The sequence below is a fragment of the Anabrus simplex genome, chromosome 1, assembly GCF_040414725.1.
Source record: "Anabrus simplex isolate iqAnaSimp1 chromosome 1, ASM4041472v1, whole genome shotgun sequence".
NCBI classification, from domain to species: domain Eukaryota; kingdom Metazoa; phylum Arthropoda; class Insecta; order Orthoptera; family Tettigoniidae; genus Anabrus; species Anabrus simplex.
Window position 1 is genome coordinate 800,602,080 of NC_090265.1, and position 26,413 is coordinate 800,628,492.

Sequence of the window (26,413 nt, forward strand, 5' to 3'; positions counted from 1 at the left end):
TTCTTGTACATATTTAATTACCCAATAAAAATCTGAGGGTGTTTCTGGCATTAGTCCAGATCTCTCTCGAACCTTCCTCTCGGGTATAAAAGCTGGCAATGTTTCGAGCTACCTTGTCTTCTTGATCGTCAAGTGTACTGAGTGTGTGCTAATAGTGGAGGCGGGGGTGTTTCGCCCTTCATCGAGCAGTCCAGCGCAATAAGGTAATGGCAGCCATGTACTAACTAGGCGATAGCATCTGAAAGCTAACCCGAGGGGAAGGTTTCCTGTCCTTAAGAATGTAACTTTAATTTCCAATCTTCAATAATATAAACTTCATCTTCCAATGCAAATTTTAAAACCAGCCTAAAAGCACTTACCTGAAATTCGGGAATAGAGAGTGCGACACCCTCTCGACTTCCCAATCAACTTGTATTTGAGGTGACTATGTTTTGTAACAGTTTCCTGTCTGTAGCCTTGTAACTTAAATTTTCTCCATCTAGTCACCTCTAGATTAGCCCCTGTAGCTTCTGGCCGGGAGCCCAAATAGGGTTTTATCTTGTGCGCAAATTTCAAGGAGTGTAAATATCTGCCTCCGCAGCATTATGATTTTTGGGCCAGTAACTTTAACCTGTGTTTTTCTTTCCCAACAAGGCCCGGTAGATTGAGTATTCTATACTCCTGCAGAAATTCTTAATGTTAAGTTGTTAAGCTGTTGAGAGTTGAAGACAGTGAAATCACTTTGAACTATTAAATGCAGATTTTGCCTCTAGAGGCCTGGAAATTGTAAATTTTCAGTGAGCAAAGATGCTCGTGTTGTAACTGTGTAAGGGTAGGAGCACAGTCTCCTAGATATTCATAGAACATTGACACTCTTTCTTTTGTAGCAGTGTTACTAAAACTCACTGAAAGAAAGTGGGAGCAATAGTGCTCAAATAACTTTTGTAAGCTCAGATGAGTAATTGATTTTTCGATTTCTCTCGCCTTGTATGTAAACTACTGTACCTGAAATATTGTTCCGTCGCTGAGCGATTTGTTTATTAATTGTTTGCATTTGAAAAATGGAGAAAAGGTAAATAACTTTAATTTTAAAGCTTTTAATTAATCTTTTGATTGTAGTAGATAGACCCGTTCATGACCACACCTTCTTTCACCTCTCTGTTCCACGAAAAATCCGTAATAATAATAATAATAATAATAATAATAATAATAATAATAATAATAATAACAATAATAATCTTCTTTCCTATCGTTTAGTCCCGAATTGGTGTAGGCTTTGGACTACATGACCATACAATCGTGCTTCTAGCATCTTCCTGGGATAGGTGCCACTCCCAGTCGCCTTCGGATATCTTCATTGCTTAAATGGTCGATTATTGTAAGATCCTGGCTCACTTCGGTGCTATTTGAAGGTGCTCAAATACGTCAGCCTCGTGTCGGTAGATTTACTGGCACGTAAAAGAACTCCTGCGGGACTAAATTCCAGCATCTCAGTACCTCCGACAATCGTAAAAGTAATGAGTTGGAAGTAAAGCCATTAATAATAATAATATTATTAATAATAATAATAATAATAATAATAATAATAATAACAATAACATATATCATCATTTAGACCGTTATACCTTTCAGCGTTCAGTCTGCAAGCCTCTGTGAATTAACTGAATGTCGCCACAATCTTCTACTATCAATTGTTGCTGTGGCTTCACTTAGTTCTATACTTCTTATCTTTAAATTGTTAAAAACTGAGCTTAACCATCGTCGTCTTCGTCTCCCTCTACTTCTCTTGCCCTCCACAACAGAGTCCATTATTCTCCTAGATAAACTTCCTCCATTCGACTCACATGAACCCAACACTGAAGCCGGTTTATGCGCACAGCTTCATCCATCGACTTCATTCCTAACTTAGCCTTTATCTCCCGGTTCCGAGTACCTTCCTGCCATTGTTCCCACCTGTTTGTACCAGCAGTCATTCTTACTACTTTCATGTCTGTTCCTTATGATTAAGATATCCTGAGTCCTTCCAGCTTTCTCTCCCGTAAAGCAAAGTTGGCCAACCTGGGAGAACACACATCCTAAATAATTGAAATTATCTACGTGCTCCAGCTTTGTATCACCAATCTGACATTCACTCTCTTGGATTACTTACCTACTGACATCAATTTAGTCTTAAAACGGCTAATTTTCATACCATACTCATTGCAACTATTTGCAAGTTGCAAGATGTTAGACTGCAGGCTTTCGACACAATCTGCCATTAAGACCAAGTCGTCAGCATAGGCCAGACTGCTTACTACATTTCCACCTAACTGAATCCCTCCCTGCCACTTTATACTTTTCACTACGAACAACAAAGGTGAAAGTACAGTCTTGTCTAACCCCTGTAAGTACCCTGAACCTAGAACTCATTCTACTTCAATTCTCACGGCAGGTCAAATGTCAACGTAAATGCCTTTGATTGATTTTAATTATCTACCCTTGATCCCATAGTCCTCCAGTATGGTGAACATCTTTTCCCTCGGTACCCTATCATATGTTTTCTCTAGACTTACGGAACATAAACACAACTGTCTATTTCTCTCGTAGCATTTTTCAATTACCTGACACATACTGAAAATCTGACCCCCACAGCTCCTCTGTGGTCTGAAACCACACTGGTTTTCACCCAACTTCCTTTCAACCACTGATCGTACCCTCTCTTCCAAGATGTCAGCGAATACTTTGCCTGGTATACTAATCAATGAGATACCTCGTTAGTTGTTGCAATCCTTCCTGTTCCCTTGCTTATAGGTAGGTACAGTTACTTCTTTTGTCTAATCTGAAAGTACCTTAGCAACACTCCATGATAATCTTATTATTCTATGAAGTCATTTCATCCCTGCCTACCCACCTCTACTTCACCACTTCAGGTCTAATATTATCTATTCCTGCTGCTTTATGACACTGGAGTTTATTTACCATCCTTTCCAATTACTCAAGCGTAATTTCACCAACATAATTTTCCCCCTCCCCATGAGCTTGGCTGTTCGCAACACCACCAGGAAGATTTCTTTTTACGTTGAGAAGATTTTCAAAATATTCTCTCCACCTGTCCAGTGATTCCCTGGGATCTATTATGAGTTCACCTGAATTACCGAAAACACTGTTCATTTCCTTTTCCCCTCCCTTACTAAGTAACCCCATGGCACTACAGGCCTTGAAGTGCATTGGCCTACCAAGCGACTGCTGCTCAGCCCGAAGGCCTGCAGACTGCGAGGTGTCGTGTGGTCAGCACGACGAATCCTCTCGGTCGTTATTCTTGGCTTTCTAGACCGCAGCCACCATCTCACCGTCAGATAGCTCCTCAATTCTAATCATGTAGGCTGAGTTGACCTCAAACCAGCCCTCATGTTCAGGAAAAATCCCTGACCTGGCAGGGAATCGAACCCGGGGTATTCGGGTAAGAGGCAGGCACGCTACCCCTACGCCACGGGGCCGGCTTTCTCCTCCCTTCCTAATAATAATAATAATAATAATAATAATAATAATAATAATAATAATAATAATAATAATAATATGGATCAAAGGACAGCACGGATCTCGGGTTCGATTCCCGTACCTTGTAGAACATTTCAAGTATTTACTGTAGGATGTGTATCCTCCGAGCATGATTTAACAAGTGAAAGCGAATCAAGGGCAGTGAGCGATCAACTATATTTTGTAACAATCTATATATATAACGCTAACGTGTATATTTCACAGAACTCAAGCTCTTAAACGAGAGGGAGTTAAAAGGTGCGGTTTGTACCAAAATTTTCCAGATCGTCTCAATAGTACATAAGAACCTAGCATTTCTTGAAAAGTCAACGGAAATATATTCATTTTCAAGATCAAATCATTAAATGACACTCCAATAATTGCAGGCAAAGGCTTAACCTAACCCACACTTCATTCTCTACTTAGCATGTTGCTAAGCGACTAACACTTTCATTAATGATTACTACCTGTCAAGCCAGAGAGTATACACTTACTGTGATGATGGAAGAATAGTATTCTCTGCTGATACACTTTGATTCTATGATCTTCCTCAGCTTCTGAATATACTCAACAGATGGCAGAACGTTCCTAATAACTAACATGCCGCTAAGAGAAAACAGTCTACGTACGTACAGACGGGAAGTTATCAAATCCACTGGCCTTCTGTGTGACTATTAATAAACGCAGGGACAAACGCTTGAAAAAGTGGGTAACTTGCTTACCTGAACCAGTGTTCTGCCAGGGCCTATTGTACGTTGCACTATCTCGGGCAAGATCGTTCGAAAATGTTAAGATCCAGATACGGCCAAATGGACAAAGCACAAAGAATATAATATGGAAAGGAGTGATATAAACTAAATTACGAATGAATCATTTATTTTGTATCGGCATTAAATGTTCATAAAACTATTGAAAAAGTCAGGCAAAATAATAGGACTACGACAGGCATTTCGAGACAAGTTATCTGACCTATTTGTGAGGAATTCTGCTGAGCAGCACGGGTTTACTAGTTTCTATATTTAAAAAAAAACACGCTAACGTGCATGTTTCACAAAACTCAAGCTATTAAACCAGGAGGAGTTAAAAGGTGTGGTTTGTACCAAAAACTTCCAAATCGCCTCAATAGTACAGGAAAATCTTACATTTCTTGAAAAGTCAACTGAAATATTGTTATTTTATGTCATTAATTTTAAGTACAAAGCCGTACCAATATTTATTTCGACCTTGATGGATAGATTGTCGCTAGGCGACAGCGACTTACTCTGTGTCATGACAGTCCGGTAAGAAATACTGTATAGGCCTATAGGACGATGGGAACACGCCGCCATGTTTTATGAAGTACCTTTCCTGCTAGGACGTTCATGTAACTAGGCAACTCTTTGCCTGCTATTTGGAAATAGCAGTCCAACATGCCGTACTCGAGATGTACTTTCATATAATTAGGCAACTCATTGCCGAGAAATCTGTTCATTTTCGCAGCAGGTGGAAAAACAAAGAAAGCCATTTATCCACTCGCATTGCAATGAACATCTTGCATCATGTAAATAATCGCCATGTATGTAAACATATAAAAATAGGTTGATCCAATTAATAAACATAGTAATCTAAAAATAGAACATATTATATAGAAATAGGTTGATCCATTTAATAAACATAGTAATCTAAAAAATAGAACATATTCGCAGTACGGTAATTATTTCTTTGTTTTGTAAGTGAAATTACAAGTAAATGTAACCTAATAAGAAAAGTATAAATAACAAAACAACCAAAAATAATGAAGAAAAATGTTAATAAAAATTGCATAAAGTAGAATTAATTTAAAACACCTGTTATTTATTGAGGCGTAACAGCACACGCCTGGTATCAACCAGTAACAATAATTTCATGTGGCGATTTCTAGCCTCGTGCAGTCCTGGTAAGGCAGAACTTTCGACGAGGGTCGGAGGCTCCGCCGTGTGTAAGATACCACGTGTTATTGTGCTGTAGGATAGTGTAGTGTGTGGTGTGTGAGAAGCAGGGGTGTTAGGGGCAGTACAAACTACGATTCCCAGGGATAATGGAATGAACCATTTAAGGTTGAAATCTCCGACCCAGCCGGAAATGGAACTCGGGGCCCTGCGAACCGAAGAACGCTATGCTTATCTTTCAGCCAAGGAGTCGGAATATAAGAAGATTGTGAGCTCACAAGTGAACCTATCTTTACATCACTCTCTTTTAGGCCGATTTATTGTACTGGAATGAAAGCGAGGTACCCCCTGTGGGTGGGGCTGTTAGAATACATGAACGGTATCTCTTTTCTCTCGTAAGAAGTGACTAAACGGGGCCCCTGAGGCCCTTAACTTGGGAGTGTGTGTTGGTGACAACGGGGCCCTTAGCTGAGCCCTGGCACTGCATCCACTTACTTGTGTTAGGCTCCTCACTTTCGTCTATCTTATCCGACCTCACTTGGACGAATCTTGTGATTTTCCGACCCAGATGGTATTACGTACGGAGGCCTAGGGAGTCTTTCATTTTCACGTCCTTCGCAGGTCTCTTCTCTTTAGCCGATACTTTCATTTAACGAAGTGTCTGGTCTCTTCCAATTTTTCTCTCTGATTATTGTTGTTAGAGGACGGTTTCCTAGTTATATTTCCTCTAAAAACAATAATCACTACCACCACCTGAAAGTTGTGAGTCATCTCACTGATAATGAGAATAATTCGTGTGACAAGGAGGTGGGAACAACGTCATGTGGACACACCTAAGAAAGGCATATGGTCTGTGTGATGGGATCATTTGAGACGAATGGAGCAGAAAGGACACTAGTTAGACTCTAATTGTATAATTTGAAGTTAGGAGGTGTAGAAATAAAAATAGAGGGTATTGGAATTGCACTCATTCACATAGGCTTGCAGACCGAACAGTCAGTCCATAATGGAGATGTATGATTATTTTTCATTTTTGTTATGTCACACTTACTCATACTTTTCTCGGATGGTGGGATGAGGAGAGGCTAGGAACGTGGAGGAACTGGCCATAAAATGCATCTTCAGATCTGTTGTGGTGGGGTACAAACCCACCATCTCCCGAATACAAGTTAACAGCTACATGGCACGTATATGTAGTGCAGGCAACGCGCTCGGTGTGAATGCATGTGATATTGATGAGCGAACACTCAACGCGAGTAGGAACGAGAAGAATTATTAATCGCGTATCCTCAAATAATTGAATAGTCCAATGTGAGAGCTACGTATTCTTCCGCAGTGCCTGGAAATAGCCAAACGTCTCCGAATATTCCACAGTACAAGCTCTGTGTGACGCCCAACCATGCATCCAAGGGTATATGAGTGCAGGCGCAATGCATCAACATCGTAGACACGCTTTTCCCCAGAACGCTTTAACATAGGGCCGCGGAGGTGTGAGCTTGCATTTGGGAGATAAGGGGTTCGAATCGAACCGTGGGCAGCCCCGGAGATGGTTTCACTTTGTTTCCCATTTTCACACCAGGCTCTAACTTAATTAAAGGCACGGCCGCTACCTTCCCAAGCCTAGACCTTTCCCATTCTTTCATCGCCGGAAACTTTCGATATGTTAGTAAGACGTGGTGCAGCTCTCTTCAAGCCACATCCCCATTGGAGATGAGCTATGTGTATCATTTTAACCACATTTGAACCATCCTAACATTCTTATATGTGCGAGAGTAATGCGATTCGAACCTGGGCGCGCGAGGATGATAGTTAAGAGTGCTAACCATTACGCTAAGGATGCGGACATTTTCTCGGGTAAACACAAAATTTGTCACCTGGAATCTTTTACATGCCGACATCATACGTCATAGAGTGCCAAATGGCCTTATTTCCACCCGTCTAAAATCCGACTACCTCTGCGGTGTATGAACCCACGATCTTGAGTTCCAGAGGCCATCATTATGCAATTGATTCACTCTCCTAAATCCAAGTTAACAGGTACTTGGCGCGAACTGATGCACCACTCGCTCCTCGTGTATGTACTGTATGTATTGCACCTGTAAGCCGTCTGATCATCAAAGGGTACAGTATGTATGTATGTATGCATGCATGTATGTATGTATGTATGTATGTATGTATGTATGTATGTATGTATGTATGTATGTATGTATGTATACCCCATAGTACCATTTCCTAATACGGAGTCGAAAATGAGGCGAAATTAAATTATATGTCAAGTTTTATTTACGGCCGGATGCCATCGCCAACCTCAGTTGAGAAGAAGAAGAAATTAATATTGGAGACTGATTGGGGAAGGAGGTTGAAGGAATCTGCTGTAGCCTATGAATATGAACTGTCTCGGAATTTGCTTGGAAGTAAAAATGGGAAATCACAGAAAACAATTCCCAGGGCGGCCGACGGTGGGATTCGAACCCATTGGTCTTTCCAATACAGAGCTAGGCTCCAATGCTGCAGGGCGTAAATGAAATAGAAAATTTTGAAATATAATAATTTAAGAACTCCTACATCTCTCACGTCGAGGCTCGTGGTCCGATTGATGTGAAGCAGAACCATATTCTCCACTGAAGAGTTTGACGAGCGCAAGTTTGAGGGAGGAGTCTTGAATTTAACATACTTTTTCTAATATATACTAATTAGGGAACGGATTCCGTTGATACACTCTTAGAGAAGCAAAGGAAAATAATTATTGATTTCATTTGAAATAATGATGCCCATTAACGTTCCACGTCTGTATTCTTGGCTCAAATCCTTATGATCTAGTTACGAAAAATTTCAGCTCATTATTTCTTTTTAAATAGCTGATTTATTAAATGTGTTCCTGGAGGCTCCGGAGAAAGAGGCTTTTAATCTGACGTTATCCGGTCTCCTTTGTCTTTAATATCTCTTTGTGATAAATCGATCGATGGAGGAGCTCTCAGTGTATGACTTTGCCAGTTCTTAGACTTCTGAGATCAAAGTATAAGTTATTTCTGGATAAGAGAGGACAATACCAAACCATAGAGGTACCGGGATATCTCATATTACACAAGTGGAAATGTGAATATTTCTATCGAATTCAATATACACCTTTCATACCAGTGCTTCTTGTTCAAATCACAAAATGATATAACATCTTCAGCTCTTTGTATTAAGTTTATTAATAGCATTGGCAATGTGATCCTAGTATTTTAAATGATATAATTTCCTAATACTTGTAAAGACAATACGATCAATCATTATTACGTTCTTTTGTAATATTCAAAATGTCTCAGTTTCATTAGTACAAGAAGAATTTAATTTTATATTATACCTTGTACATACATTTTGTATATTTCCTGTGCTCTTATACAAGTTACAATTTTACTTACATATAATATCTAGCACTAGATATTACGCCATTTAACGTTATTTAAATTGAAATCATATTATAAATAGTAAAATATCCTAGTGTCCACCTCTGTGGTGTAGTGGTTAGTGTGATTAGCTGCCACCCTTGAGGGCCCGGGTTCGATTCCCAGCTCTGCAACGAAATTTGAAAAGCGCTACAAGGGCTGGAACGGGGTCCACTCAGCCTCGGGAGGTCAACTGAGTAGAGGTGGGCTCGACTCCCACCTCAGCCACCCTGGAAGTGGTTTTCCGTTGTTTCCCATTTCCCCTCCGGGCAAATATCGGGAATAATAACGTTACTGGTTTTACCTAACGTAAGGCTACGGCCGCATCCTGCCACCCTTGAGGGCCCGGGTTCGATTCCCTGGGAGTGGTTTTCCGTTGTTTCCGTTGTTTCCGATTTCCCCTCCGGGCAAATATCGGGAATAATAACGTTACTGGTTTTACCTAACTTAAGGCCACGGCCGCATCCTGCCCTCTTCCTTGTCTATCCTTTCCAATTTTCCCATCCCCCACCAAGGCTCCTCTTTAGCATAGCAGGTGAGGCCGCCTGGGCGAGGTACTGGTCATTTTCCCCGGTTGTATCACCCGACCCAATGTCTCACACTCCAGGACACTTTCCTTGAGGCGGTAGAGGTGGGATCCCTATATGAGTCCGTGAGAAAAACCAACCCTGGGGGTAAGCAGGTTAAGAAAGAAAGAAAATATCCTAATTCTTGTAAGTACTGATTTTAATTTCTTTTTTTGCATTCTTATGAGTAATTCCCAAGAAAATTCTGACTTTCATTATTAAATACATTACATGAATACGTATTCATTATATACTGTTATGCCATTCAGCGTTTAGTCTGAATTAACTAATCGCCGCCACAATCATCTGTTTGTAATTAGTTCTGTGACCTCGTTTAGTTCTGTACCCCTTATTATTAAATCGTTAGAAACTGAGTCTAACCATCGTGAAATAATACGAAAGAGATTCATACCAATCACTGAAATCTATTGAAGTTAAACACACAATCATTAAACTTACAACGAATTACGTTTACAATTGTATGCCTATTTCAGGCCTAACCAAAATATCGATCGTGGCGGGTTATGGTCGATTGCTAAACGTTTTGTCTAAAATCATTCCTTCTTACTCAAACTTAAACACAAATGAATTCGCAGACAGAAACAGTATGATACTCTTGAGAATGAGAAGTGATCTGGATATATATTTATCGAGTGAAACATAACAATTTTAGACAATACAGTGAAATTCTACGTTATAGTTTTAAACATATTTGTGCTAACCTGCATTTTCATAATTGAAACTAGCGAGGACAAAATATAGCTCCAGCTTAACGGTTCTGCATTTGGAAAGTTCCTTGAGATTGGTCCTGATACAGCATAGGTCTGGCGCAGTCCTGAACTTCCAAATCAGCACGCAGGCAGCTCCATCTTTGAATACTGGTCTTGTATCATGGTACACTTACTCCCATGCGGTTCAAACCCTTTCAAACCACGTCAGGACCTAGTTCTTTTCTTGATCTGTATGTTCTGGTGGTTCAGTTTGTTCCTCCATTTGGTAATACTGTTTCTTCCCCACATGTCCACCAGGGCCAGTCTACAAGATAGGAATATCTTCCTGAATCTGAGTCGCCAAACAGCGCGTTCGTGTCCGTAAAGTGGATAAGCCTGATTTTTCTCTCGGAATTAGCAAAAACTCCTCTTTGGTTGTCAGGTGGTTTTGAAGAAATTTATAATGTGTATTCAGTACAACACTGCAATTTCAATGTGCATGCATGGTAACAACATGTCCGACTGATCCAGCTTCATTTTCTGGCTCTGCCCAATTTTCTGACAATGATTTAAATGACTTAGAATGTGGAACACATTGCTTAGAAATGGAGTGATAATCTTTCTGTAATACATATACCGGTTTACAATGTGATTCAGCGGCTCCTTCCAAAATCGTTTGCTGCAGCCCACCTAACGTGCACATGGTTGTAGGTGTGCTATTCCACTGCACGCGTACTGTATGGTACTAATGTTCAGTGAGCACATTTTGCACAGGATTCTGAGCCCGAGCAAAATGTTATATCATCCGTTTGCAAAACATGACGCGTTGAAATCATGTAGCAACGTCCTTTTACTTAATATGTCGTGTCTCGTGACCGAGTGTAACGAAGAGGGGAATCAGTGCATACAACTAGGTAACAGTACAGTAATTAATGTCAAACACCGAACCGCATGGTGTATGTACTCTGCTCTCGTCGTACTACCAGCATATTTCCAGCAGAGTAGCGTATCTTATGTGATTAGACGTTCGCCTAGCGATCGACTGAATGTACTAGCGGCGGTTCGAATCCTGCATCGTTCAAATATTCTTGCATCGGTATGATGTTTGAATGCGTAAACACAGGCCGCATTCAAACAGAAGAATGATGCTGTTATTCATCTGTGCCCTGCGTATACTTCGCTAGTTAAGGCCGAACTGTAACCTCTGCTGTCATTCGGCATGTTTTCGACAGAGGAATACGTTGATATGCTGCTCAATTATGGGTAACGAAGACAAATCGCGTACGAGGCCCCACGTCTGTACCAGGAACGGTATCCCGACAGGTGACACCCGGCTGCTACGATATTCCGCTGTGTTGAAAGAAGCCTAAGGACAATAGGCGTGATTTCCAAACAGCCATCCGTCGGTGATAGGTCCGTTACATCGGGTGAAACAGAAGAGGCCGTTCTGGAGGAAGCTCGTAATAATCCACACATCAGTACAAGGGCGATTGCACGACAGGTGAACACCAGCCAGATGTCTGTCTGGCGAATACTACATGAACATAAATTTCACCCATACCATCTTGAGCTACACCAAGAGCTCCATGGGTGGGATTTCATAGACCGAATGGAATTCTGTCGGTGGTTACTAGGCAGGCTGGACAATGATGCAGCATTCGTATTATATTGTTTATTATATTGTTCTCTGACGAATCGCGCTTCCACAATAATGGGAACGTCAATTGCCACAACATGCACTATTAGAGTCCCGACAATCCTCACTGGGTGCGACATTCGACCCATCAAGTACGATGGGGAGTGAATGTTTGGTGTGGAATCTTGGGCGATCGCCTGATTGGACCTTATTTCTTTGAGGGCCATTGGACGGACCCACGCTACCTGCACTTTCTACGTCAGGAAATTCCACTGATGCTGGAATATGTGCCCTTGTACGATCGTTTGACAATGTGCTTGCAATACGATGGAGCTACACCACATTCGACTTTTCCCGTTCGTAACCATCTGAACGAGGACTGCCAGGGAAATTTATAGGACTAGCAGGCCTTCATTCTTGGCCCGCCAGATCATCACATTTAACGCCGTTTGACTTCTTCTTGTGGGGATATTTGAAGAACGCCGTTTACACTCAAGCGCCGGAAAACCCCGACCACCTCGGGCAACTCATCACAGACGCCTGCCGAGCAATTACACCTGGAATGCTTCATTGCGCAAGACGATCTATTGGACACCGCGCCCGAATGTGCTACCAATATGTTCATCACATCGAGCATTTCCTGCCATAAAACATTGTCAGTGTAGTTGTGTTCCTATTATTTCCAGTCTGTATGTGTCCGGCCAGCTAACTAATCGCCCCTTCTTAGGGCCACAAACAAATTCTTCTTCTTCTTTGCTACAGCTTTTTCCCACACTTGTGGAGTCGCGGGTGTGAACTGCGTCACACACACACACATATGTATGTATATATGTATGTATGTATGTATGAATGGATGGATGGATGGATGGATGGATGGATGGATGGATGGATGGATGGATGGATGGATGGATGGATGGATATTTGGCCCTGTTTTACGGCCGGATGCATTTCCTGACGCCAACCCTATATGGAGGGATGTAATCACTATTGCGTGCTTCTGTGATGGTTGGTAGTGTGGTATGTTGTTTGAATATGATGAGGAGAGTGTTGGGAAGGACACATACACCGAGTCCCCGAGCCAGAAAATCAGAAGCGATTAAAATCCCCGACCCAGCCGGGAATCGAACCCGGGACTCTTTGAACCGAAGGCCAGTACGCTGACCATTCAGCAAACGAGTCACAAACACATTCATTCTCATACAATTTGGATGAAAGCAGGTATTGTAGGCCTCCTTACATTGCGTGCGGCACGAATTATACAAATATTTGAAAAATTCGTAATCTTCGCCCCAGACTCGAACCTCCCACCTGACATGCAAGCCCGATACGCCACGTCTTTACCAATTACACTACGGTTCCGCACGGCACACTGGACAACTTATAGCAAGTATTAGGTTTACTGCGTTCACAATATCAATTTGGTGTTTGGTCGGCGTGTCAGGTTCATATGATCTAGAAGGCACACGCATGTCTTCCAGTGTTTAATAGGAGTATAACATTACGGCGTCTTATCATGGTGAAGCGGTAAATACCAAGATATCCGGTTGTGTTGTCTGAGCATACCGGCAGGGCAGATATTTTCAGGACGGAATGAATATTGTGGGTTGCATAAAACTACACTGGAAGGGGCGGCTGAATCACGCTGTATATTAAACAAGAGTTTCGTCTGTACATTGCTCAGATTTTAAATGAATTGTATTTATATATCGGTCATGTCTACAGTAAAAAGAAAATGCACTTCTTAATTTTCCGTCATTTATGTCTGTCTGTCTGTCTGTCTGTCTGTCTGTCTGTCTGTCTGTCTGTCTGTATGTATGTATGTATGTATGTATGTATGTACGCGCAACGCGAGGAAATGGCTGAAGGTAATTTAATGTACATCGGTCTCTAAAGTCGGGAAAAGTGTCACTGCAATATACGCTATACATAATTTGATTTGCGCTGATTGAAATGGTAGTTTAGAGGAAGGCGCCTATAATTTAATTTTTAAATACTTTTTGTCCGCGTCTGTGGTGTAGTGGTTAGTGTGATTAGCTGCCACCCCTGGAGGTCCGGGTTCGATTTCCGGCTCTACCACGAAATTTGAAAAGTGGTACGAGGGCTGGAACAGGGTCCACTCAGCCTTGGGAGGTCACCTGAGTAGAGGTGGGTTCGATTCCCACCTCAGCCATCCTCGAAGTGGTTTTCCGTGGTTTCCCTCTTCTTCTCCAGGCAAATGCCGGGATGGTACCTAACTTAAGGCCACGGCCGCTTCCTTCCCTCTTCCTTGTCTATCCCTTCCAATCTGCCCATGCCCCCGCAAGGCTCCTGTTCAGCATAGCAGGTGAGGTCGCCTAGGCGAGGTACTGGTCATCCTCCCCAGTTGTATCCACGACCCAGGGTCTGAAGCACCAGCACACGGCTCTTGATGCGATAGAGGTGGTATCCCTCGCTAAGTCCGAGGGAAAAGCTAACCCAGGAGGGTAAGCAGATTTTATTACGCAAGTTAATAAAATCTTAATCACAACGTGTACACGACTTCATCTAGAATTCTGTATACAATATAGATTTTCGTAGCGAAGCACGGGTACAGCAGCTAGTCTATCCTTTAATATGTTTTACCCGGCTTTCCACCCTTTTTGTAAAATAATCATAACTACTTACATCAGAGCAGCCATCACAACAGCACATAGTATCAGAAAAACTCTCACAGTAGCAACACGGTGCTGTTGAAAAGTATGTCCTAAACACAGTAAATGAATAATTGGCAGCGCAAAACATAACTGTCTGACGAATATCCACTTTGGTTAGACGGTTACAATCTTTCCTTTCAATTCTTCTTCTCCTTCTACTTCTGGAAGTGTCATATCTGCAATGAACGTTGGCGGTCAATCTGGTGCACACCTCCCTACTAACAGCTGCTTTAAATAAGTCAGCTGATGATGAATTGGATCACTGGCGAAGGTTTCCCAACCAGAAAATAAGTTGTCGTCCAAGACCTATTCTTCCATTTACTTTTACTTACGTATGAGTTGTTGCAGGTGGTACTTCTCGTTGCGGCCAAAGTTTGCTGTCTCCTTTCCTTTGATTGTTACTTCTAATTCCTTCCTCATGCGCTGCAAAACCATGTCGCTCGTTACGTGATACAACCAAGATATTCTGAGCATACGACGATAACACCAGAGCTAAAAGGTTAAATTATTATGGCCGTGAGTATCCAAGCGTCCGCACCATATTATAAAGTGGAGAAGACATAACACAGGACTCGGGTTTTAAGATGAATGTTTAAGTTCAGATTACATAATAATTTCTTCCTCCGATGGAATGCCACCCTTACCTTTTCAAGTCAGATTTTTATTTTTTGATATTGGTCTCATCTCTCATTTAGTGAACAGCCTAAATAATACAGCCTCTCTGCTCTTAGTAATTGTTTACTACTGGCATAGATGGGATTACATTTGTCACTGCGCTTACCTTTCACTACCATGTTCATATCACGTCGTTATTTCATGATGGACAGGATTGGTGTCGATGTAACTGTTTTCATAGTGCCTTATTTCCGCAGTGATCATTAACAAAGTGCTGCAGGGTTAGAGTTTTGACAAAATACGTGTTTAAATATCTCGGTGCGTTTTCAGAAATGGCCACATACATGTGAATTCCGTGTTTAAATAAGGTACAAGAGTGTTTTGCAAATAATTTACAGTGAACTGTTCCTTATTACTGTGATAAAATACGAATTTTACAAACGTAAACAGATGACGAAAGGAAACTTGGCAAGGATAAAAACTTCGAAATGTGAAGTGTAAAAGCAAAATTAATCTTGCAGCATTTAGTACGTCCTTCACCTTTTATAACGTTTCCTTTCTTCTTCTTCTTTTTCCTCCGAATGGGCCACCTGAGGACACGACGATGTTCAAATTTTCTGCTTAGTGACGGACTTGATATTTGGCCAGTACTCGCGCATTCTCTGGTGTTGTTTCTCCCTTCTTTCCTTTGTCCAGAGGGCACCCGTTTTTCTACTGGGTGGTCTATCCTCAAAACTATTATGAATGATGCTTGGTTTCATGTAGTTTCCAATTACTCCTAGTTCCTGTATGCCTCTGTTCACTTCTATTAGCCATAGTGTTCTCATCTTCCTGCTCTTCCAGTAGTTGAGAAGCCGGTAGTTGGGTTCATCCTCGTGACATTTTCATAGAAAGTCAGACGCCTCTTCCTGGCTAAGTCAGTGATTCTTTCAGTATAACTGTACAGCTCCTGGTTTGGTTAACTTCTGTACTCGCCATCTACTTTGATCGGTTCGTGTATCTTTCTCAAGATTTTCCTCTCCTGGACTTCCAGTTTGTCCAACAATCATTTCGTGTTCTGCACCAAGCACTCTGTGGCTTCTGGTAGTGTATCAATTTGGTGTTACGAGAGAGACAGTACTTGTTATAAATGTTCTTGGTCAGTCGATATGTTAACTCTAGTTTGTTAATCCGGGTTGTTAGTGCTACTCCGTCTGACGTATTGGATTCCAACCATTCTCCCAGGAACTTAAATCTCTGGACTTTCTCAGTCTGGCCATGTTCAAACTGTCATTTGCTGGGAGTATCACTGATGTTGGTGAAGTATTTCGTCTTTATTATATTCTTATTTTTGTTGCGACCGGCTACTAATATTATTATACGAATAGTAGGCCTACACAGTTAAAATACCTTGTTTTAATATCACTCTGCGTTTAAATGCTCGTAAATGAAAATCTTCTTTCTTGGTTCCCTGTATTATTTCTTTCTACCATTAATATTGCTGAGAAACAAAAATCTAGTGTGGTAAATATAAATTGAATCGATTATTTCATAAACCAATCAAGTGCAAAATAAATGAAATAATGAGTTAATGGCAAAATATGTTACTAAGAGGGCATACGCATATTTTGATGCTGAAACCAGTCAAGAAACCTTCTCCTATAATGGTCAGGCTTTACGTTGAATTTCTTATTTAGTTCAGAAACCAGTTAAGTGACACCGCTTGGCTGGTTTCTGCAGTAAACTGCTGGTACATTATGTGATGTGTCGCTCCTTGCCGATTGGCGCTGCTGCTCTGAATCCAGAACAGCCAGCTGTTCAGCTGTTTTTATTGTTATTATAGTGTTTCTGGAATCGCATGTTCGTAGTTTTGTGAACAACTGATTGAATAAGTGTTTCTTTCGTTTAGTGCAGTGTTTTTATAATCGTAGTGATATGTCTGAAAGTTCAGAAGACGAACCTGTATCTAAAAGGAAACGAGGAGTGGTAGACAAGCAAACTCACATGCGTAATACTATTCGGAATGCAAGGGTAAAAGGAGAAGTTTATATTTCTTACTCAGGCAAGGAAGTACCTGGTCTGAGCCCTACATTATTCTTTGTTATTGTTTGTTTTAGGTGCCCATCAATATCAAGAAGATATGATGGTATATGAACACTTTTATGACAGCATTTTACAATGGCCTACTACAGAGACAGAATGTGCTGTGGAGTTTATTTATGAGGATTGGTTGTCTCCTGCCATGATGAGCAGGCATAGCTGATTTTATCCTTTTAATAATTATATTTGTAGTCTAAACCTATTAAAATATTTTCTTTTTCCTCAAATATGGGTTTTATGACAAAACCCTTTCAAAATTCAAGAATTATCCAATAAAAATATGTTTGCAACACTCTTTTATTTCAGAAACCAGTTAAGTGGAAAATTATTTGGATTTTTTACAGCAAAGTTAATAAGCACAAAATAATTGTCCTTAGATAGAAAGTATTAAAAGATAGAATACTTTCAAGCTAAAATATTAAAACCCCTATTATAACATTTTGTCTGATGCTAAACAGTTTTTTCATGTTCCCAAAAATGACAGACTTGGCGCTTGACTGGTGTCTGAAATAATCGATTCAATTTATGTTGCGCACCGAGGTGTGGCAGCTATTTTCGGGTACACCCCCAGTGGGTGTGATCTGCGTGTGCCTTTTTAACCACCTATCACCTACCAATCTTAAATTACTAGCAGTACAGGGAATCGAACCAGAATTCCCATGAACGGCAGCGTTACACAACGGAGGAGGACATTTATTGGCGTATTGTGATAATTTGTGACTATTGTATGTTAAATTGGTTCATAAACATTGGTTTGTAATCCTTATCACCATGAAATACAATTACATGTTTCCAGTGGGTTTACTGAAAGGAAGCATATTTTAATAGAATCACGCTATTGATTATTCTCCCGTGTAATTTGGAACTGCAAAGTGATTCCAGGATGTGTCATTTGCAATTATGTGCATTCGTTTCAAGTGGATTGTTTGTTTATATTGTGAATTATAGCATGTAATTATTGGTAAACTAAGCACAGAAGGGCAAATTGTGTTGAATTTACTGGAAGTAATTACTGTACTATAATATTATACTCCATTAATTGAAATTAGAACTCTATGAAAGACACTCGGGATAAAAGGCTCAATATATGTGATGATGTTCGAGATCAGGGTAACACACCATATAGCAACCTCGTGAGGAAGCAGGAGGTAATCTTTGTCGTAGCAATGACCAGCAAAATAACCGACCTGTGTGGCGAAGTCACAGGATTGTGGGCTCTCTCCTAGATCAAGCTGACGGCATTTGAAGGTGTTTAAATACTAAAATTCCGTGTTGTTTAGGTTTGACACGTTAAGGAACGTCTACAGAACAAAAGTCTGACATCCTGGTGACTCTTAAAATCGATTAAAATTGAAGGGATTTTAGTCATATTAATATTATAATTATTACTAGCGAATGCCCCCAATATTGGAAGGCGTTAAGCAAGTAACTCAATCAATTCTTCTGTGGGTTCTTCTTGTTGTTCCAATAGGCTTTCATTCTTTCCGAGAAGACTTGTTTACGTTCGTCCGACCACTTTGGTCTGTATTGTTTTTGTAGTGGTTGCTCTGATGAAGCTTTCTAATTGTTCATTTTGTGCCTAAAGATGTCTCTTTCTAGAATGTCTGTTGAACTTATGGTGGCGTTTTTGACGTCCTTTCGAAGTTCGTTGAGCCAGGGTGTTTAGTTCTGAAGTGAGGTTACATAATCTATTATCCTTTTTGTCAATCGACTTTCTGGTAATCTAGTGATATGACCGAAGAATTGTTCGGCTCCATGGCTAAATGGTTAGCGTACTGGCCTTTGGTCGCAGGGATCCCGGGTTCGATTCCCGACAGGGTCGGAAAATTAGGTGGATTTTCTGAAAACGAATATTTCTGTTCTTTCATTTTTAAAGGGGATTCCAAATATCGATTTTCATGTCTGTAACATGTTATGTTTCTGTGATTTATTGTAGATATTCATATCAGAGATCCTGAAATCTATGGATTCAAAACTGTTTTTAATTATTTCTATATCTCAGCCCCCCTTTTCTCCCCACCTAAAAGTGGGTTGGACTTGGACTTTCCCGATTATTATTATAACTACCCCCCTTGACCCCCTCCCTTAAGGGCGCTAGGGATGGCTTACCCCCCACAGTGATCGTCTCCCGATAGTAATACGTGTACCAAGTTTGGTTGAAATTGCTCCAGTGGTTTAGGAGGAGATGTGTCATTTACACACACACTTCCATTTCTATATATAGTAAGATTTTTATACTCGTACTTCACCCCCTTTCCATCCCCGCCCAGAGGAGTCTTATTTGTGCCTTACACAACAGTATATTTTTTCCAGATATTAAGTCTTATTTGTACCAATTTTGGTTGGCACCTGTGCCCAAACATACATGCATAATCTCACTGCTCTAGAATCCTGGAGCTGACGTTGCCATGGTTACGGCAGTTCATTTCTTTATCCGATTCCTAGATCAGGGGTAGTGTGGTGCCAATATCTCCGTAACGGTTGGTTTTAGGGCCTTAAAACATCGTTTTCGGGCTCGTAGGGCTTACCGAGTTTTGTTCTTTGCGTCAAGAGGATTAAAATGAGCTTTATCTCGTCCTTATACGACAAATTCGATATTTTGCCTATATTAGCCTATTTTTTATATTTCTCCCCCGTGCCCCCCACATCGAATTGTTTTGAAAATAAAATACAGCCCATGTTACTCGCTGACATTGTATATTTCTATAGGTGAAGAAATTTTTAAAATCGGTTCAGTAGTTTTTGAGCCTATTCGTTACAAACAAACACATTTTTCCTCTTTATAATATTAGTATAGATATATCTGTTTAACCTCTAGGGTAGGATTTTTCCTGGGACTCAGAAAGGGATCCCACCTCTACCGCCTCAAGGACAGTATTCTGGAGCTTGAGACTTTGGGTCGGGGGATACAACTGGGAAGGGGATCAGCACCTCGCCCAGGCGGCCTCACCTGCTGTGCTGAACAGGGGCCTTGTGGAGGGATGGGAAAGAGTGTAAGGGGCAGGAAAAAAGAGGGAAGGAAGCTGCGGTGGCCTGAAGTAAGGTACCATCCCAGTATTTGCCTGGAGGAGAAGTAGGAAACCACGGAAAACTAGTTCGAGGATGGCTGAGGTGGGAATCGAACCCACCTCTACTCAGTTGACTTCCCGAGGCTGAGTGGACCCCGTTACAGCCCTCGTATCAAATTTCAAATTTCGTGACAGATCCGGGAAACGAACCCGGGCCTCCTGGGGTGGCAGCTAACCAAGCAAACCACTACACCACAGAGGTGGACAAGTCCAAGTATAATATCTTTAAACACCGGTCGATGACCACGATAATAGCTGCGTTGTAGTGTCAACCTGCGTGGCACAGTACAATGCCGACCTTTAGGTGAATCTATGTATCACTCACTCTTCACGGTATCTCAACAATCACGAAACCAGCGGCAGTGAAATTTGGCACTTTGCGTTATTGTTACTGGCATGTCAAAGATCTCTGAAGGTACACTATGTGACTGCCGGCAAAATTAATTGATTCATCTTTAGTATTCATGCAGTAGAATTCTGAGGTCGTTGCAAATTAGGAGCAGAGTCAGGATGTAGAAATTGATAAGAAGGCTGCCTAAATGGCAACACAAGAAGTTCTGCAACCCGGTAGCAAAGTGTATACCATTACTATTATTATTATTATTATTATTATTATTATTATTATTATTATTATTATTATGGCAGGTTCGTTCGTGGCTCAGTCCGGTGGTGTTTGAAGGTGTTCAAATACGTCACCTCGTGTCGGCAGATTTAATGGCACATAAAAGAACTCCTGCGGGAATAAATTCCGGCACCTAGATGTCTCCGAAAACCGTAAAAGGGTATGTAGTGGGACGTAAACATGTAACATTATTATTACTTTCATAAAACGAAGTTGCACATTTGGTCCCGTTATGCAACTGAACATGATCCGACCTCCTCACATATATAACTTGTTGAATATTGGAAAACGTTGAAAATAGTGTTATTTAACAATGGAAGATAACTGTCTTTCTTCCATTGTTAGTACAAAATATTTCTTCCATTGTTAGTACAAAATATTGGCCTGTTTTAGATTCATTGATTTCATTTCTTCCGTTCTTCTGACTACTTTGCACCAATACTGCTGCTAATTTTCACCACAAATTTCTGTTTATTTACTGAGTTCTTGAAAACTTCGCAATTGTTCATGGTGTCTTCACTGATGTTCAATTTATTCAGGTCCCCTCCAGCCGATTTATTCTCCTGTTTAGTGAATTAATATTGAATAATTTTCTTTTGAGTCTATTATTATCCATCTCAAAAATGTGTCCAAGAAGTTTCAAACGTCTGCTCCGTACAGTATTGAAGGAACTATTTGTATGAGTATAGAGTTTTGCAGTTGGCCGTTTGATCCAGATTTCATTTTCTTGTGTAGGGCTGAAAACTTTACTAAGAATTTTAAGTACCTTTTTGTTTTTTCTTCAATAAATGCTATCTTAGAATGTCCTCCTTAGGGTTAAAGTTTCTGATGCATATAAAGCTTCCGGTAGCATAACTGTTTTGTAATATTTTAATTTAGCATTACTATTTTTTATTTGGGATCTTTTCAACCTCCTATGGGTTACGATTACACAACTTCCTTGACTGTTGATATTCTTTCTATTTACGCCAATACTCCTTCATTCTCTGGCTCGCTTTTGCGCGTTCCTCATCCGTGAACATCGTTCGTGTTCTCCTGGGTTTCTCTACGAACAGATCCGTCACCTCGCAAATTACCTCCAGAACACTGTTCTGCTTGTAACATCTCCCTCCTCAATGCCCCCTTTTTTAAGATCCTGATGTCCATTCAGCCATGGTACTTGGGTCTTTCTTCTTTCCTGGAAGACCGGGCGAGTTGGCCGTGCGTGTAGAGGCGCGCGGCTGTGAGCTTGCATCCGGGAGATAGTAGGTTCGAATCCCACTATCGGCAGCCCTGAAAATGGTTTTCCGTGGTTTTCCATTTTCACACCAGGCAAATGCTGGGGCTGTACCTTAATTAAGGCCACGGCCGCTTCCTTCCAACTCCTAGGCCTTTCCTATTCCATCGTCGCCATAAGACCTATCTGTGTCGGTGCGACGTAAAGCCCCTAGCAAAAAAAAAAAAAAAAACTTTCCTGGAAGATGAGGATCTTATTTGCTAGGCGTTCAGGTCCCATTATTCTCAGGTGTCCATAGAAAGTCAGTCGCCTTTTTTCTAATCTAGGTTGAAATGTTCTCGCATTTTTCAAAGGGAAGGAAAACTCATTTCCTGTTGCTATCTTGGGTCCCAGAATTTTCTTCAGAAATTTACGCTCTTTCGTTTATACTATTTCTAATATTTTGGTAATATGCTTTTTGGCAATTGTCTGTGCTGCATAGAGGCATTCAGGTTTCACCACGGTATTGTAGTGTCTGAGTTCGGCTTGAAAGGAGATGGATTTGGACTTATACGTTTCCTGGCATAGCCTGAATGCAATCTCCATCTTCTTTGCTCTTTCTTTGATAGCTGGCTTTCCGTCGTTGTTAGGAGTCAGAATCTCCCCTAGATATTTGAATTTGTGGACTCTCTTTATGTCACCATACTTGGTCTTCATTGTCTATGTTGGTTTTTTGCGATCTATGTTCATGTACTTAGTTTTCTCAAAGGATATTTGCAGTCCTGCATTTTCTGCTGTTTCTTTCAGAACCTTCGTCTGTGTAGTGGCAGTCCCTAGATTTTCAGTGAATACCACTAAGTCGTCTGTAAATGCAGGACATTCAAATTTAAGTCCAGCAATTTTGTGTCCCATCTTGATTCCATTCCGGAAATTTTGCTGACTCATTTATTTTCGCCATTCCTTTACCACGTTCTCCAAAGCGCAGTTGAAAAGGACCGGAGAGGGGCCATCTCCTTGCCTCACACCTGCCTTGATTTCAAATGGTTCCAATTGCTCTTCAAGGAATTTTACTTGTGACCGGGTGTTTGAAACGCTTGTTGTTTTATATAAGTTGTTCCGTCATAAATTCACAATTCTTTCAGCACTATTATTAATGTGTCCCTGTCAACAGAACCATATGTTTTTTTAAACTACAAATGTCATTATTTACCTTCTTGCCTGCTGCTAAGGTTTTAGTTTTGATTAAAGTTTTGTTAGTAAATATCTGCTCCACACAGGACCGTTCTTTTTCGAATCCTGCTTGGTATTCCCTCAATTCTTGATCTATGAGAGTCTGTATTCTATTCTGGAGCGCTTTAAACAATATCTTGTATGCGACTGACAGGAGATATATCTCTATAGTTGTTAACATTAGTTTTGTCTCCTTTTTTTATGTAACGGGTCAATGATGGCATCCTTCCATTCATCTGGTATCTTTTCCGTTTCCCAAATATTTTGGAAGAGTCTCATTAACTGTTCTAATACTTTGTCCCCTGAGTATTGTAGAAGTGCCGCCACGATAGAGTATTTACCGGATGTTTTGTTGTTTTGAGGTTCTTTTATTTCCTCTTTGTCTTGTGGGGCAGAGTCGAAAAGTTTAGATTGGAGTTCTTGGGAGGACACCTCTTTCTATAGAGGTTCACAGTTCAGTAATAGTTCAAAGTATTTGGCCAAATGTTCACAATTTTGTTTTGTTGTTCATAATCAATTGACCGGAATCGTTCTTGAAGCAGATATTGGGTGGAAAGTATTTTCTAAGTTTCGATTTGAAGGTCTTATTGAAGTTTCCTGTGTTGTTCTTGAAGTTTACTTCAATATCTCTTAATTAGTCTCTTTAAAATGTTCGTCTAGCGTTTCTGAAAACTTCGGCCGTCATCTTACTTTGAATTCTGAACCCATCAAAATCTTCTTTGATGGAGTTCCATATGTTTCACGCGTCGGAACGTTTCTTTAGAGCAGCCTCACACTCATGATTCCACCGTGGATGCTTGTTCCTTTTAGCAACAAACATTGTATGTTTTGCAGCTTCTTGGATTTTTCGAGCCATTTCATCCCATTTATACGTTGTTAATAAATCCACTTTTTCCTCCTAGTTTTCTATTTTTCTATTATATCTTGCTTTATTTTCAATTCTTCAATTCTTTACTTTTGTACCCTGAAAGTTTTCTTCTGGGTGTTGTAAGGAATGAATTTCATTTCGATCCTTGTCAGGTAGTGGTCTGAATCGAAGTTTGCTCCTCGTTGTAATCTAACATTCAGTATGTCTCTGGGAATATTGGTTGCGCGTGAGCAACACCTTGTATCCCACACTGCTCTTCCTCTCCATTATGCTCCTTAAGACTGGTCACACCTCCCAGCAAATATGGATATGCAATCCATCAGAACAATGTTCGTTTCAGAAATAAAATTCAGGAAACTCAATCGTCAAACGTTATCAGTATTTCGCCCAGAGTGCGGCATGGGCTCATCAGTTGGATACCGCACCTTTTCCAAGACACTGGCCGGCTAGCACGCCGGTAGCGACACCACTGCAAGCCATACATGTGATAAGCACAATGCAGTGCCGATGTACTGGGGGAGAATTGCATCTCCACTTGCTATATTGCCCTCCCAGGCTAGCATGACCAAAATATGGCTTCCGATTGAGATAGCTAGTTCTAGTTCGGATTGAGTTTCGTGAATTGTATTTCTAGCTATCTCAATCGGAAGCCATATTTTGTTCAATGTTCGTTGTGTTCATTTTCCTGAGCCATTTTGTGAAGGAAAAATGAACCTTATTGTACCGTACTGTAAAAATCCATATTTTCATGAAATATTTACGTACTCCTACAGTATACCTAATGCATTTAAGTTTCATTTTTTGTTACAAACACAATGAACGTCGTTCTGATGGACTGCATATCCATGTGTTGCTGGGAGGCGTGACCAGTCTTAACGAGGAGAATGGATATGAAGAGCATTGAGAGATATGAGGTTTGCTCGCGCAGCGACGTTACGTATTTTTCCTACGCATAACCTAGTGAAATGAATATAATTAAGCGTATTTAATTAGCTCAAGGTGCTTGTATACAAAATAAGTTATTTTGTTTTCTCGCCATGATATGATGCACTGAACTGAACGAGACATTAGACACAATAAAACTGTTAAAAGTTTAAATCTGTTTAGATGTGCGCCCCTTCGCTAGTTGTAACTGAGAGCCGTACAAGCAGCTGCTAGGCTGTACCACGGTTACTACACTAGACGTCAGGGGTCAAGCGCAGGATCGCTTTGGCTGGTGACGTCAGCTGGATCCCACTGCCGGGCTGGCACTGTACACGGCCTATTGTAACTGTGCGTTTCTATTAATCGTTTTTTGTTTATGTTCAACCACTTTCTTAATTTTTTTAACAGTTTTCCTTTCTTCGTTAGTAGTACGTTTACACTATTTTGTAAGGACTCAAGTGTCTACGTTTGTTTATGTTTTTATCCTTATCAACGTCCTGGTTCTAATAAAATTTAAAAAATAAAATTGTCAAGATGAGTCCGTTGGTTTCAAGAATTACCCCCCTTGAAATAGTTTCTAGCCAATTCTTCCGTTGAGGAGAAATATGGACAGTTTGGATTCCGTACTTACTGGCTTTGTGTAGACAGCAAAGACGAACAATCTCGACAGTAAACAAGTCACCGATTACAGTCGTTAATCTACTTTAATTTAGTATCACAGTTCTGCGGAAAGCGATGAAATTTAATGTATAATTCCTTCTAATGTCTAACGTGATTAGAGGGTAAGAGAGAGCACAGAAAAGTTAAACTCCTACACTGTCGCATAGATAAACATAATTACTAGAGTAATAGCGCTCGGCTTGGCGTAACGAACTTGGTCACCGCGTGACGTCAGGAGTGTGGCATGCTACTGCGCATCCAGCTGATGACCCTACAATCTAGTCTATAGCCTACCTGTTTTCACAAGAGATTAATCCTGATGTAAACAAATAGGAGGAGCACCTTGCCTTTGCACGTGGGCATAGACATAGCTCATTGAAGAAACAACCGTTGCACTCACTCGACTGTATGCGAGCTCCAAAAAAAAGTAGTAAGTCACATTCATTTACTTTTACACTGACTGACAGAGCAAATGCAACACCAAGAAGGAGTGCTCAGAACTTTATGCCAATTGCAGGGTAGACTGACGTCACTGAGGTATGCTCATGATGTGAAATGCGCCGCTGTGCTGCGCACGTAGCGAACGATAAATGGGACACGGCGTTGGCGAATGGCCCACTTCGTACCGTGATTTCTCAGCCGACAGTCATTGTAGAACGTGTTGTCGTGTGCCACAGGACACGTGTATAGCTAAGAATGCCAGGCCGCCGTCAACGGAGGCATTTCCAGCAGACA